This window comes from Ovis canadensis, chromosome 3 (genome assembly GCF_042477335.2).
Source record: "Ovis canadensis isolate MfBH-ARS-UI-01 breed Bighorn chromosome 3, ARS-UI_OviCan_v2, whole genome shotgun sequence".
In the NCBI taxonomy this organism is placed as follows: domain Eukaryota; kingdom Metazoa; phylum Chordata; class Mammalia; order Artiodactyla; family Bovidae; genus Ovis; species Ovis canadensis.
The window spans coordinates 127,498,717-127,511,381 of NC_091247.1; the positions used below are offsets into that span (position 1 = coordinate 127,498,717).

The following is a 12,665-nucleotide window of genomic DNA, read 5'->3' on the forward strand; positions in this document are numbered from 1 at the left end:
ACCAGTCAGAATGGCTGCGATCCAAAAATCTGCAAGCAATAATTGCTGGAGAGGGTGTGGAGAAAAGGGAACCCTCCTACACTGTTGGTGGGAATGCAAACTAGTACAGCCACTATGGAGAACAGTGTGGAGATTCCTTAAAAAATTGCAAATAGAACTACCTTATGACCCAGCAATCCCACTGCTGGGCATACACACCGAGGAAACCAGAATTGAAAGAGACACATGTACCCCAATGTTCATCGCAGCACTGTTTATAATAGCCAGGACATGGAAACAACCTAGATGTCCATCAGCAGATGAATGGATAAGAAAGCTGTGGCACATATACACAATGGAGTATTACTCAGCCGTTAAAAAGAATTCATTTGAATCAGTTCTGATGAGATGGATGAAACTGGAGCCGATTATACAGAGTGAAGTAAGCCAGAAAGAAAAACACCAATACAGTATACTAACACATATATATGGAATTTAGGAAGATGGCAATGACGACCCTGTATGCAAGACAGGGAAAGAGACACAGATGTGTATAACGGACTTTTGGACTCAGAGGGAGAGGGAGAGGGTGGGATGATTTGGGAGAATGACATTCTAACATGTATACTATCATGTGAATTGAATCGCCAGTCTATGTCTGACGCAGGATGCAGCATGCTTGGGGCTGGTGCATGGGGATGACCCAGAAAGATGTTATGGGGAGGGAGGTGGGAGGGGGGTTCATGTTTGGGAATGCATGTAAGAATTAAAGATTTTAAAATTTAAAAGATAAAAAACTAAAAAAAATAAAAATTAAAATTAAAAAAAAAAAAAGAAATTTGATTTAGGTCATACCTGAATAGTCTGCTGATTTTCCCTACTTTCTTCAATTTAAGTCTGAATTTGGCAATAAGGAGTTCATGATCTGAGCCACAGTCAGCTCCTGGTCTTGTTTTTGCTGACTGTATAGAGCTTCTCCATCTTTGGCAGCAAAGAATATAATCAATCTGAATTCGGTGTTGACCATCTGATGATGTCCATGTGTAGAGTCTTCTCTTGTATTGTCGGAAGAGGGTGTTTGCTATGACCAGTGCATTCTCTTGGCAAAACTCTGTTAGCCTTTGTCCTGCTTCATTCTGTACTCCAGGACCAAATTTGCCGATTACTCTGGGAGTTTCTTGACTTCCTCCTTTTGCATTCCAGTCCCCTATAATGAAAATATTGTTGAATATATACTTGTTAAATAAATTCGCAGTTAAAATACAAACAATGAGTATGAATAAAACTGTTGTTAAGATTGTAGCTCCTGGGGTTCAGTAGGCTGCACTCTTCCATTTTCATTTGCTTTTGTCCCTTCCCTCAGTTTCCTGCTTCTCCAAGTTTGGATGTAAACTTAACAGATTAGCAATAGATGGTTTTAAAGGCTAATACTATACAGCTACGTGGGCTTCCCAAGTGGCACAAGTGATAAAAATCTGCCTGCCAATGTAGAAGATGCAAGAAATGTGGGTTTGATCCCTGAGTGGAGAAGATCCCTTGGAGAAGGAAATTACAACCCACTCCAGTATTCTTGCCTTGAAATTCCATGGACAGAGGAGCCCGGTGGGCTATGGTCCATGGGGTCACAAAGAGTCAGACAAGACTAAAACTTTGAGCGCACATACACACACACACACACACACACACACACAGCTAAATACTACTTGACTTATTCCAACATTGGTTTCTAGGAAACATAATTAAGAAATTTATCCTCCTTTCTCCATCATATAGTATGTAATTAACAACCGGTATATTGCATTTCTTATCAAGTGGGAACACTATTACCTTCTTAATTGTATTAAATAAAAATATCATTAAAATTGTATTGTTTTTAACAAAGGTTCCCCTTCTACACATAAAAGCTTATCACTTGGGATAGCAAGGGAACTTAGGAAATCAGACAGAATGGCCTATGTTGCCAAGTTTATGCTAATAAACTGACTCTCTTAATTTGGCATCATGGATGCCTTATTCTTAGCACTTAGACCTTATGTCAGGATTTGCAGGAATGTCACATGATAGCTTCTCCCATGACTTCTTCAGCTTCCCCATGAATAAATGTTATGAAAACTATACAGTCATAGTAAATGTGCCAGTTGCTATATTTACATATTTCACATATATTAAATCATGTTCATCTCCACAGAGACCTTTTAAAATATCCATTATTATTCCAGTTTTACTCATGAAAAAATTGTGCCAATGACCATGTTAATTAACTTGAAATGTTCAAAATCATAGAGAAAACAGTGGACCTAGTATTTTTAATTTAGGCAGTTTAGCATCAGAGCTATGCTTCTAACCATTAGAGTCTACTGTCTCTCCCACCTTTCATGCACCGGAGGGAGAAGGAGAGAGACAAAGAGAAAAGAAAGGAAGGAAGGGAAGGAGAGGAAAAGAAAGGGAGAAGGCAGGGGATGAAAGAAACAGGAAAGGAGAGAGAGTGCAGAGACAGTAAATTAAGTTTTGTGAATTTCTCTGCATATTTTTTTTCTCTATTAACTTTTAGGAAATAAAGGGTAATGGTGTTGAAACACAGTGTTTACCAAGTCAAATAAAACTAATATCAGTATCAACAACAAAGATGCAACTAGCAATACAAAAACTAGCTTTTGAAGTGGTTGCCCCAAAGGCCAGCTTTGGGAGCAGACATGGGAGCACTTGGTCGAAAGTACATGTATAAAGCTACTACCCTTCCTAACATCATAAACACAGACATCCACTCTTGTAATCATTGTATTTATTTTTTAATACAAAATAGTAAGTCAGGCTTGAAAAATGGTAGGTAAGCATACTTACATGATACTTTCAAATATCTTTCACATTTCATATTATTGATCGCTAAGGTATTATACCATCTTTTACAAGCCTAATTTTATTACTTTAAAAACTTGAGGACATACACTTTATTGCATTATCAATAAATATTGAAATTCATAAAAGTGTTTACTTTAAATGAGTAAAGCAATAAAGTATCTATAGTGGGAAGTTTTGAGACCTTGTACCTCACAAATTTTTAAATGTCTCAAAAAATTTTTAGAAACATCTTTATTACAAGTTTTAAAAAATACTTCATCACATGATTATATGTATTAGAGAATGAAAATAACTTATAAGCTTTGATTGACAACTGGCTCTTCTTTTAATATATCTTTTCTTTAACCTGGCTTTACTGTTTCTTCAGTCTTGACCCGTGCCAAGGCATAACTTGGCAAAATAATTAATATTTCTTGTTATAACTTATCTTTGTTCTTACAAAGAACTCTATTATGTGAAAGACAAGGCTATCATTTAAAAATACACAAGATATATTCTATACCAAGAAGTTTTGAGACATGTTGCCTTTTCCCCTTTTCCTTATTTTTGTGGGCTATGGTTTTAAGCTTTTATATAGTTTAAAAACTGGAAGTGACCAGAGTTACCTAGTTTAATCCCCTGATTTTTTGAAATAAGGAAACTGAGTTCTAAATAGGTTTGATTATTTCATTGAAAATGAAAGACTTGATTGATTGACTTTCTTCTCTAATATGCTCTTATTTAGTCGCTTCAGTTGTGTCCGACTCTTTGAGATCCTATGGACTGTAGCTTGCCAGCCTCCTCTATCCATGGGATTCTCCAGGCAAGAATACTAGAGTCAGTTGCCATGTTCTTCCCTAGGGAATCTTCCCAACCCAGGGATCAAACCCATGTCTCTTACATCTCTTGCATTGGTCTCTGAAAGTCAGGAAATTAAAACATGTTTTGGAATAAGATGAAAACAATTTGGAATAATCAAAGTTTTCCTAATAACCTTGGAAACAGCTCAGAGAAAGTAATTTTAAAATATCCTGAAGCAGATACTGTTGTGTTATAGTAAAGGCTGTTCTTATATACCATGAAACAATATTCATTATAAATATTTTTTATATGAAATATGCAACCAGAAAAATTATTCCCATTAGTGAGTATAAATACAGTATTTAATTTTACATTTTGAGACATTGTATTTTTCTTTAATTTTAAGAATAATTTTCTGTTTGTGAAAATAAAACAACTGTAAGTCACTAATTAAAATAATTCCATGAGAAAACAATTTATATGTTTGGTTTTTGTGGAATGTAAACTTCTTTTGAGGAAAGACCCCAAATAAGCAAAGTTCCGTAGTAATATATCCCCTATGTCTGTACTTAAGCATTCTGGAAAGTATTTAAAGAAAGATCATAGTGACATTCTTTCACTTTTGGCTTTGTAAGATACATAACAAGTATTGGAGTCATATAAAAATATCAAGGAATGATTAATAACACATCAGAAGTAAATATGAAAATTCTACCTGGTATATAAAATTCAAAGGATTATAAAGGAATTACCCAAATATAACACTTAGGAAAGATCCTTCATCAATTGAGGTATTTCTGCACCATAACACTTAAGTCAGCAAAATTATTGAGTAAATGTGTAATTGTACTTAAGTCCAGGGAAAGAAAAACGGCCTCTAAGAATACTTTTAGAAGTATATGACGTTTATAACTGGGATAAGATTGATTTTTGTGGTGAAAATCTAAAAATCAAACTGGATTGGATTTTATTGGCAGAGTCATCTTTTATTGGCAGATGCTAATAAAAATAAAGGACCAGAAAAGTCAACATAGATGGCAAAGACATTAGGAGACACAGTGTGATTATTTTATTTTATTTTTTTAAATTTTAAAATCTTTAATTCTTACAGGCGTTCCCAAACATGACCCCCCCTCCCACCTCCCTCCCCATAACATCTCTCTGGGTCATCCCCATGCACCAGCCCCAAGCATGCTGTATCCTGCATCAGACATAGACTGGCAATTCAATTCTTACATGATAGTCTACATGTTAGAATGCCATTCTCCCAAATCATCCCACCCTCTCCCTCTCCCTCTGAGTCCAAAAGTCCGTTATACACATCTGTGACTTTTTTCCTGTCTTGCATACAGGGTCATCATTGCCATCTTTCTAAATTCCATATATATGTGTTAGTATACTGTATTGGTGTTTTTCTTTCTGGCTTACTTCACTCTGTATAATCGGCTCCAGTTTCATCCATCTCATCAGAACTGATTCAAATGAATTCTTTTTAACGGCTGAGTCATACTCCATTGTGTATATGTACCACTGCTTTCTTATCCATTCATCTGCTGATGGACATCTAGGTTGTTTCCATGTCCTGGCTATTATAAACAGTGCTGCGATGAACATTGGGGTACATGTGTCTCTTTCAATCCTGGTTTCCTCAGTGTGTATGCCCAGCAGTGGGATTGCTGGGTCATAAGGTAGTTCTATTTGCAATTTTTTAAGGAATCTCCACACTGTTCTCCATAGTGGCTGTACTAGTTTGCATTCCCACCAACAGTGTAGGAGGGTTCCCTTTTCTCCACACCCTCTCCAGCAATTATTGCTTGCAGATTTTTGGATCGCAGCCATTCTGACTGGTGTGAAGTGGTACCTCATTGTGGTTTTGACTTGCATTTCTCTGATAATGAGTGATGTTGAGCATCTTTTCATGTGTTTGTTAGCCGTCCGTATGTCTTCTTTGGAGAATACAAGCAACTTATGCAGCTCAATTCCAGAAAAATAAACGACCCAATCAAAAAATGAGCCAAAGAACTAAATAGACACAGTGTGATTTTATATAGTGTGGTTTGAAGTATATCCTAATCTACATAGAAAATTATAATAATGTTGCTGCTAAGTCGCTTCAGTCATGTCCGACTCCGTGCAACTCCATAGACGGCAGCCCACCAGGCTCCCCCATCCCTGAGATTCTCCAGGCAAGAACACTGGAGTGGGTTGCCATTTCCTTCTCCAATGCATGAAAGTGAAAGTGAAGTTGCTCAGTCGTGTCCAACTCTTCGCGACCCCATGGACTGCAGCCCACCAGGCTCCTCCATCCGTGGGATTTTCCAGGCAAGAGTGCTGGAGTGGGGTGCCAGCGCCTTCTCTGATTAGTTTGCTTTAAATGGTTAGCAATTGTTCAGTGATTTGCTGAATTTAAACTGTAAATTAACTGGAAGTAAGTAAGCTGAACTATAAGCTGTAGAAGTAGACAGTGAATACCGTGTAAGAGGTAGTCACAGTGAAATGACCAGTTTCTTATCTTTTATTGGGTGAATATATTATGTATATAATCTACAGGTGACAGTCTTATGCTTTGTAAAGATGATTTAATTTTCCTTAAAACAGAAGCTAAATAAACATATAAAGGTAAGTTGACTCTTTCAGTTTTAGAAACTGAAAGTCATTCAATATTGTTAGTTTTTTTTTTTAAATAAGTGTGATTTTGGTGATTTGAAACATTACAAAATGTTTGATTTTTACCTAAATATTTTAAATGATTGTCTTTTTCTCCAAGGAGGGAAACTTTTGCACAGGAGACATTCTTGTGAAATCATTGTGATAAGACAATACAAAATATGGGGTAATTTGTCTGGGAAAGGTCAACATTAGTGAAAACCCCAGTTGGAGCTTCATGTGAGTTCTCTGGGGATGCTTCAGGAACTGGGCACACATAAATTAAAAACAAAGATTGAAATACGTAATACCCTCTTGGTAACGGGGTCAGATAATTGTGATAATGCCTAAGTGATCTGAGAATGTGGCCTCATATCCTCATTCAGAGATGAATATACATTTTGCAGAAAGTTCAAGCTTAACTGCTTATAGGACAGTCACTTAATGTGAGATGTGTCATAGCTTGGAGCCCAAGTAGTGCTCAGTGAGTGAATAAAGAGAGAAATACTAGATGATGAGTAATATTGGGATTATTAATGCCCACTTCTTTGTGCTTTTCCTTTGTGTTTTTTCACCATTAGAGACACCTCATCTGTCATTGTGCCACTAATGTGCCATGTTAACCTCTTTATCACAGAAATGTTTGGGGTTTGGATAATTTCACTTTTCATGTCTAGCTAGTATTTATCGTTACATAAGTAACAATCTAGTCCTTGTCTTCTTTAGTTTTTGAGAAAACTCTGGTAAATAATATAATAGTTTTCACTTTTCTTATTAAACTGAGAGATGGGCATGTTATACTCAGTATACTCTATGAAAGATGCCATCTATATTTAATGTTCAAAAATAATATTGAAACCAAGCTAATTAACTCAGGAGAGCTGAGTAAGACAATCATGGCTAAATTGTTCTTCAATATGATAAAAAAAAAAAGATGTTCTGTAGGTAGCTATAGTCTATTTTTAGGTATTAGTTTTCCATTTAAAATGACTTTCTGACTCCCCCACCTTTTTTATTGTAAGGTATATCCAGTCATTTTGTTTTTTACCTAGTATTAACACTACTCCTGATTCTAGTACTAGAAGACTGATTTTTCTTTACATGCAGTATTGATGGAACATCTTTTCCAAGACTGTGTAGCTGAATGGCACTGCCAAACAAAGATCACTTTCTCTAACCAAGGTGTGGTCAGATTCTGTCTCCTGGAATTACAATCGTTGTAGATTCAAGATCAACCATTTTGTTTCAGTGAGACTTTCCAGTATTTCCTGCTACTAGGATCTCAAGAATCATTCTAGTTCTTACCCTGTCCAAGGCCTAAATCTTCAACTTTTTCTTTTATTTTGTGACATAAGCTATTTCCTTGCAATAAATTCCCTTTTTGCTTAATTTCCTTTGCTTTCAACTAGAGATATATCACTTTCATCTTCCTTGCATTCATTTATTACTACCCCATTCACCATTCTTTCATTAATTAATTAATTCATAAATATATGTTGAGCAGCTGATGTCCAAAATGCAATTGGGACAGCATACTGATTCCCTTAAGGAATTTGACACCTAATAAGATAGGTCAGCAGTTGGCAAAGCTTTTTGTAACATATCAGATAGTAAATATTTTAGGCTTTGTGTGCTGTATTATCAATGTTGCAACTATTCTGCAGGAAATATGTAAATGAATAGAATGCATATATTACAATAAAGCTTTCTTTAAAAACAATGAAATGTATGTTTCATAACATTTTTATAGATCTTGAGATAGTAATTTTCTTTTGATTTTTTTCCAACTATTAAAAAAAGTTAAAAAACACAGTAGCTTTTGAGACATAGAAAAATAGGCAGCAGACCAGATTTTGCTGATCCTTGAGACAGACAGAAAAGAAGATATTTACTTATAAGCAGTAGCTCAGCTGGTAAAGAATCTGCCTGCAATGTGGGAGACCTGGGTTCGATCCTTGGGTTGGGAAGATCCCCTGAAGGAGGGCATGGCAACCCACTCCAGTATTCTTGCCTGGAGAATCCCATAGACAGAGGAGCCTGTTGGGCTACAGTCCATGGGGTCACAAAGAGTTGGACACAACTGAGCAACTAAGAACAGCATAGCACAATATAATTAAGTAGTAAAACTTGGGTAAGGAGGGCTGTCTTAGAAGTACTTACAAGGTAGAATGGAGTTGTAGAGGTATGGCCCAAATTCAGTATATGAAGGAAGAAAGGATTGGGGAACCTTTCTGGAGAAATTGCATTAAGCTCTTCCTTAAGAGTAGGGCAGGAGTAAGCCAAAAAAAGAGGCGATAACAGAGTTTCCAAATCAGAGGGAATAGCAATGATAAGTGCCCATAGGAAAGACAGAGAGTTGCAACTATAATGTTGAACTAGAGTCTCAAGAATGTCCTTGGTGCTTAGTTACCTTAGGCACACTCATGTGCTTATTGCACCAGCAAGGAGAGGCAATTCCATAGCAAAGGGTAGGGAAAGAATACTTTTGAAAGTACCTATTAAAGGAATATTGTTGTATTTCCTAACATTTTCACATTTTCACTTTGTATTCTATTTATTTTAGAGTGTTATGTGAAAGAACATAAGACATTTTTAGTGCCTCTAAAATTTTAATTTAGGCCAACTTGTAATTTAAGTATTATGGATTTCGCTTTCTGTCATAAAGGTGGTGTCATCTGCGTACCTGAGGTTACTGAAATTTCTCCTGGCAATCCTGATTCCAGCTTGTGCTTCATCCAGCCCAACATTTCTCACGACGTACTCTGCATATAAGTTAAATAATCATGGTGACAATATACAGCCTTGATGTACTCCTTTCATGATTTGGATCCAGTCTGTTGTTCCATGTCCAGTTCTAACTGTTGCTTCTTGACCTGCATACAGATTTCTCAGGAGACAGGTCAGGTGATCCGGTATTCTGAAGAAGAACTAAAGAGCCTCTTGATGAAAGTGAAAGAGAAGAGTGAAAAAGTTGGCTTAAAATTCAACATCCAAAAAACTAAGATCATGGCATTCAGTCCCATCACTTCATGGCAAATAGATGGGGAAACAATGGAAACAGTGACAGATTTTATTTTGGGGGGATCCAAAATCACTACAGATGGTGACTGCAGCCATGAAATTAAAAGATGCCTGCTCTTTGAAAGAAAAGCTATGACCAACCTAGAGAGTATATTAAAAAGCAGAGACAAGAGCTATGGTTTTTCCAGAAGTCATGTATGGATGTGAGAGTTGGACCACAAAGAAAGCTGAGCACCAAAGAATGGATACTTTTGAACTGTGGTGTTGGAGAAGACTGTTGAGAGTCCCTTGGACTGCAAGGAGATCCAACCAGTCAGTCATAAAGGAAATCAGTTCTGAATGTTCACTGAAAGAACTGATGCTGAAACTGAAGTTCCAATACTTTCGCCACCTGATGCGAAGAACCGACTCATTGGAAAAGACCCTGATGCTGGGAAAGATTGAAGGCAGGAGGGAAAGGGGATGACAGAGGATGAGATGGTTGGATGACATCACCGATACGATGGACATGATTTTAAGTAGGCTCCGGGATGGACAGGGAAGCCTGGCGTGCTGCAGTCCATGGGGTCACAAAGTGCAAGACATGACTGAGCGACTGAACTGAACTCACTATGAATTTCAACTTCAGACCAATGGGAGCCGTTGAAAGCCTTTAAGCAGGTAAAATATATGATGTGATATTAATTTTGGGAAACCACTCTGGTTTCTACATGGAAAAACAGATTAGTGAGAAAATTAGTAGATGAAGTGGAGCAAGATATGACTTAGGGATTGTTGCTATCACTCTCCTTTAAAGAGATGATAACGGCCTAATATAAAGATGTTCCGGTTGAAATATAAAGAAATGGACAAAGAAGTATTGGGTTGGCCACAATTTTGGTTCAAGATCTTTTTGATCGACCCAATAGATTATAAAAGCCCTAGTGATTCACTGGATATGGAAAATAAGTGTGAAAATAGAGGCTAGTATGACTCCAACATTTCTGAGTGGAACAAGTTGTACGGGCATCTTCACTACATAGGGAACACGAGAGGAAAAAAAGCAAGTTTTGAAGGGGAAAGAGTTTGTTTTAACATACTGAGTCTAGTTTGCTTTTAGACTTGCACTTAAAGATAGTAAGTAAGTTCGCTGGCTATACTAGAAGAGAAATCTGGGCAAAATTTGCTGTATGACACAGAATTTTCGAAATTAATTATAATCAAATTGATCAACAGATAATATGTATCAGGAATAAAATGTGTGCTTTTTAATCTTCACAAAACCAACACGGTATGGCTATTATTACTACTGTTACTATTGTTGCTGCTACATTGTTAGTGACATGCTAAAGATTGGGAAAAACCCTGATGCTAGGAAAGGTTGAGGGCAGAAGGTAAAGGGATTGACAGAGGCTAAGATGGTCGAATGGCATCACCGACTCAATGCAATGAGTTGGAGCAAACTCTGGGAGACAGTGAAGGACAGGGAACTCTGGCGTGCTGCAATCCATGGAGCTGCAAAGAGTGGGGCAGGTCCTAGCAAACCAAACAGCAACGAAGATATATACATTATGTAACTTACCAAAAATATTGACTTTAGAAGTAAATGACAAAGATTTGATTTAAGCGTCATATTTGTTCCCAGAAGTAACACTCTTAATCACTATGTTGATTCAAACAAGCATAGTATGAGAAACTGTTTCCTTCTAGGCTAAAGGAAATAATTTAGGGGAGAAAAGTCAGGCAAGGTCTTCTCACTTCAGGAAAGCAATTTTCCTAATTGTTTTGCTCATGGTGATACAGATTATCAAGACTTTTAAACATTTCTAGTAAGTGAAGCAAAGAGTAGAATAGTTATAAATGTAAATCTACCAAAATATGATCAATTTAGATTTGATGAAATCTTATTGTGCTGTGGATACTTTCATACACTATCCATGAATTTGTCCAAATTAGCTAATACATCTAATAGACTTTATCAATCCAAACTATGAGTGGTGATGGTTATTTTTACCATTTGTGAGCACATCTAATTCAAAGTCTATAGTTACTAAAGTAAGGGTAGTAAGTATATGACATAATGATATAGTATCTGTAATAATGATATTCTCTTGGATTAGTATGGCAGATCAGTTTTCACTAAGATTTTCCCATGGGAACAGAAAAAAGAAAGTTTATTTAAACATAGTAAGAGGAAAATAATCATCCCTCTTATTTTTGGCCACTAAAATTGAAACAGAATGTATTGGGTGCTAAGTACTACATTTATGTGTAAATTATATAGACTATTCTCATCTCCATTTTCTGTCCACTAGCATGATTTTTAAAGCAATAATGACCATCAGTTATTAGAGTTGTGATGAGCGTAATTGTTCCTCATCCTCTTTGCTCTGTAGACACTTTTAGAGTGATCCATGCCATTAGGTAATAGGCAGCTTTCTTGTTACATATGCTTCACAGAGTGGATGATGTGACTAAGTGGAAAACTGCACGCCTCAACTTGGGCTAACGTGTAAATGAGCTATTGGAACTAAAACTCAATTATAGGACTCCCTTGCCATCAAGAGAAAAATAGCAAATTGGCAAATTATAAGAATCATATCTTCCTTTTGCATCAAGGTTTGGAATTTTGATATTATTATCAATATTTTAGATCTGATAATTCTTCATGGTAGAATATTCTCCTCTGCATTGCAGACTGTTTAGCAGCTTCCCTAGATGCTGGTAATACTGCTTTAGTTGTAACAAGAAAAAATGTCTCCAATATCCATCGCTTGAGGGATGAACTTTTTTCTGGCTGACAACTATGACTTAAAATGTCCTAAATTATGATAATACCCATAATGTATTTACTTATATTTTTTGCCTCATTTATTTAACATCACTATCAAATCAGTTGTCAAGGACCTATGGAATATTTATGGGACATAGTTTGTCATTAAATAGGGTGAGATTAGTGAATATAAGATATACCAACTCTATAAGGTTGACTTAAGACACTAGAATTGCACCATATGACATTTTTTATTGGTGTATCATTGCCTTACAATGCTGTATTAGTTTCTGCTGCACAATCCAGTGGATCAGCTATACAAGTACATATATCCCCTCCTTCTTGAGCCTCCCTCCAATACCCCAATCTCATACCATATGAAATTCTGACAAGTGCTTTAATAAAATAATTTTTGAGAATTTTTTCTTTCTGTATAAAAATTTACCTTCAGGTAGATAAAGTTAGATGATACATGTACCAAAAATGAGGGAATAATGAAGATAACAGAGAAATGCATGTTTGAAAGAATAACTGCAAAGGATAAAGAAAAAATGATTGGAAGTTGGAGACAGTAGCTCTCAAAACCACTTTTTCAGAGGAAAAAAAATAGTCTATGAACTCACTTCAG

General features: G+C 36.3%; 1 long non-coding RNA gene across 9 annotated transcripts in view; it reads left to right on the forward strand.

The window, feature by feature from the left end:
* Positions 1 to 12,665, forward strand: part of LOC138435699 (uncharacterized) — a 260,432-nt gene that overhangs the window by 125,130 nt on the left and 122,637 nt on the right. For 4 of the 9 annotated variants that reach the window (XR_011255187.1, XR_011255191.1, XR_011255194.1 and 1 more), the window contains exon 4: positions 8,930 to 9,945. The exons of 3 other annotated variants lie outside the window; for them this stretch is intronic. This is a non-coding gene — a long non-coding RNA (uncharacterized lncRNA). Of the gene's footprint in view, positions 1 to 8,929; positions 10,548 to 12,665 lie in introns of those variants that run through there. 2 more of the 9 variants (XR_011255190.1, XR_011255184.1) reach the window with 1 other exon arrangement.